The 3,622-nt window shown below is 38.8% G+C and overlaps 1 long non-coding RNA gene across 1 annotated transcript; it reads right to left on the reverse strand.

Moving 5' to 3' along the window:
• Nucleotides 1-1,961: 1,961 nt before the first annotated feature.
• LOC132374799 (uncharacterized) lies at nt 1,962-3,210 on the reverse strand. The gene is made up of 2 exons (XR_009505762.1): nt 3,141-3,210; nt 1,962-2,644 (listed from the first exon to the last, which is right to left on the reverse strand). It is a non-coding gene; the product is annotated as an uncharacterized LOC132374799 (long non-coding RNA).
• Between the last annotated feature and the right edge of the window lie 412 nt (nt 3,211-3,622).

Raw genomic sequence — 3,622 nt, forward strand, 5'->3', positions numbered from 1 at the left:
AGAGCTCCAAGATCTACTGTAATGGTGGAAAGGGATTTTGAGCAGGCAGCAAGGAGATGGGGAGAAGCTGATGTACCTGTGTGAAGAGGTGAAGCTGAGCAAACGAAGGTCCAGGGAATTAAACCTGTGGGGCTTGATTTCTCAAATAGGTAACCTCCTCAATGTTAATAGGATTATTTTCTGGTGAGATCAAATCCAGTTGTAAAGGTATGAGGAGAGCTTGCAGTTGAAGAACACAACTGCAGGCTATTTTATGAAATAAAGAATCCTTTGGTCATGAGTCAAGTTTGCCCCATGATTTAACTTAAATAAAACCCTGTAAAAATCCACACCATCTTGGAAAGTGGATTTTCCTAAACCTAACTAGAAATGCAGCCACTCTTTAGCTCCTCCCTTAGAGGAGAAGCAATAGGCCCTCTTGGACAGGAGATAGCAGTGCATCACAGGGAGCCCTCCCATCTCCTCTACTCACATTCAAGCTGGAATGTATTGGTGAGGTTTACTGGGACCAGACTTCTCAGAAGTTAAGACCCGTTGGATGCTGTGGTTAGAAAGGATCTCAGAAGTCATCTGGTCTGCCCTCACACCTGTTACAGCAACATCCTGCTCATGATGGACGGCCACTTGGGGACAAGGACCACTGGGTCTCATTTGACTTTGGTTCCCCAGAACCTATAACGTCATTTGTCAAGTAGCAGGTGCTCAATAAATATTGATCGAATTACCTACTGACTGAGTAAATGAATGCATCTCTCTCAGAAACAAAGATTGTCTCCTTGATCAAAACTCTCATTGGGCTCCTCTGAACTCTCTTCTCAACTAGGCTCTGACTCTTGTGTTTCTGTGTTCAACTTTTCCTTGTCCAGTTTTAGCGAGAATTCTACTAAATCAGTTTAATCAGAATCCTCCACCCTCAATATCTGATGCAGTTTTTCATCCTCCACTATTCCCCAGGTGATGTCTGATCACCCTGGCATGCCTTCAGCAAGAATCCTATTAGGTTAATTTAGCCAGAATCCTCTCTTACCCCTGATGTTTCCTCTTGGTAATTTTTAATCCTCTGACTCCCTCTCTGCTCCTTGGCTGTAAATTTCCACTTTTCCTTGCATTTGGAGTTGAACCTCATCTCTTTCCCTTACTATAAAACCCCATTGTAGTAGCCAACCCCCACCCCCCACCTTGAATAAAGTCTGCCTGACCATCTTTTGATGAGTGCCATGAATAATTTTTCTTTAACATCAAAGCTATTTGGACACCTCCAGGGACAGGATGCTTACTATCTCAGAAGGCAATATATTGTTTTTGTAGATCTTTCTGATTATTAGGAAGTTGTTTAAATTGAGTCAAAGATGGATTCCTTGCAAATTTTCTACATATGTCCTCGTTCAGTTCTCTGAAGGCAGCAAAAAAGTCTCTTCCTTTATTCCCTTACTATAGCTTTTGCTGTCCTATTTTTCATGTGCTCTTTCTTCAGTAGCCAGTGACCTCATGCTTTTCCTTGCTGATCTGGAACATATCCAGTGAAATGTTTAACTCACAGATGCCTTGCCATGGCTCTATGATTTAGGTCTCTCCTTTTCTCTTGGCCGTGTTCATGTTGAATGAACTTGTCATAGGTACCATCCTTTCTCAGCTAGCTGCTACTGTAAAAAACTAGCTGAAAGAGAATATATTTCTGGTGGTGATACTATTAGTGATTTTTTTTTCTTCTTTACATTTTCTTGTAATAATGGAAAATATTTACAATAAGAATGTTTTACTTTAATAATCAGGAAAAAAATCTATAAAGCTATTTCTATTATGGAAGAAAGATACTGATAAACTAGCTTATAATAGAGTGTTGATGAACAGTATTGGCCTAGAGAAACTTTATCAAATATTTACTGTTGGAGAAGAAAAAAATTCCTCCACTCTTCAAGGTTCATTTGCCTGGTCTAATAATTAAATTGAGATAAGACAGATTAACAGGAGAAAAACAAATTTAATTATGTATGTACAGGAGCCCCATAAGAATATGAGACCCACAGGAAGTCAGGCAGTTGAGACTTATATGCCATCCTGAGCTGCGGAGAAAAGGGTAGGGGTCTAGGGCTTCAAAGGGAAGGAAGACAATTTACAAGAAGATAGGAAAAGCAAATGTCTGGTAAACAAATGTTTTCCATGCCATACAGAGACAATGGGACACAGAGAGGAATTTGGTCCACAGGCCCTGCCTAGCTTCCCCCCACCCAATTTACCACACCTAGCCCATATTCTCTGTAGCTATCTTTGGTGATAGCTCTCTTCCTGGACCAGGCCCTCAATCTAAATTCTTTTGGGCAGTTAAGGGGAAAGGTAAAAAGTTCTTCCTGAGTCATTTGGGCCTTGATTGTCTTCAGCTCAAATAAATCCACATGCCAAAGTGACACATTTTGGGGAGGCTCATTCTGAAACCCTCCAGTCCTGCCTTTAAAATTTATTCAAGAAATTTTATAGTCCAGAAGTTGAGTTGGTAGATTGCTCCATCTATGGAACCAGTCTCTTAGTCTGAAAATAGATCAGTTTAGTTAAACAGTTGTGTCTCATTTTAGGAGGCAGTGAGGCAGGTGGGCTCCAAAAGTGAGGCCTATGGTGCAAGCAATCAGGTACTTTATAAGAAGCATTTCTATGGAAACAAAAGAAAACAATGGTTAATGATTGGAGCTGACTATAATCTTAGTTTCTGAGTTCTGAAGGCAGTCAGTTGGGAAGATTTCTCAATGTCCAGTTCATGACACTTTCAGATGGAGTGAGGGCAGGCAATGTCAATCTGATATATTTACTGGATTGCAGTTTGAATGTCTCTGGTGATTTTTCTGAGTAGCCACATAGTAACAGGCACAAAGATTGTCCCTACATGAGCTGCTATGGTGATTTCTCTAAAGTTGATATCAAGTTGTCCAGGCTTATTTTTCCAATGGACTTTATTGGTTCCATAAAGTCAACCTTAGTTCCTTAAAGCTGTCTGGTCATATATGAGTCTATATACATTTCTCTCAAATATGACATTTCATTCAAGGCCTTGGTGATGTAACCAACGTTTCTAATTGTGTCCTGTTACAAGGAGAACAGATTCTTAGGGAACTTAGGCAAATAACTGCTGTGAAAATAAGAATACTCACTGAGAGTTTCTGAATTCTGGAGGGATCAGGCAGGGAAAAAAAGTAATTGTTTCATCTTTGTTCACAAAGATATATTTTACCAAATTACTCTAGGAAAAGAGAATAATGTTTGCTTAAATCTGGAAAAACAAAACGTAAAAGAACCAGCGATGTTTCAAACAAAAAGTCATAAAAAATTATAATCATCCTCATCAGTTCATTCAGTCCCATGAAATTAATATTTGTTATACTTGAATCCAGTCTTTCCATTAGTTTTGAAATTTCTTACCCAGGTCAGTTTGATGATCTTAAAATTATCAGAAATCTGTATTCTAGAATACTTTAAAAGTCCTTTCCATGAATCTCTCTAAAGATGAAGTTTTTCAGGAACACTTTTGCAAAAACATCAGAGCAAAACAATGACAGAGTGAGTGACAAAAGACTTAAAAATACCCACTTTTAAAGATCTGATGAGAGTTTATTATAATGTAATTGACAAATAA

The sequence above is a fragment of the Balaenoptera ricei genome, chromosome 1 (assembly GCF_028023285.1).
Source record: "Balaenoptera ricei isolate mBalRic1 chromosome 1, mBalRic1.hap2, whole genome shotgun sequence".
Classification (NCBI taxonomy): Eukaryota; Metazoa; Chordata; class Mammalia; order Artiodactyla; family Balaenopteridae; genus Balaenoptera; species Balaenoptera ricei.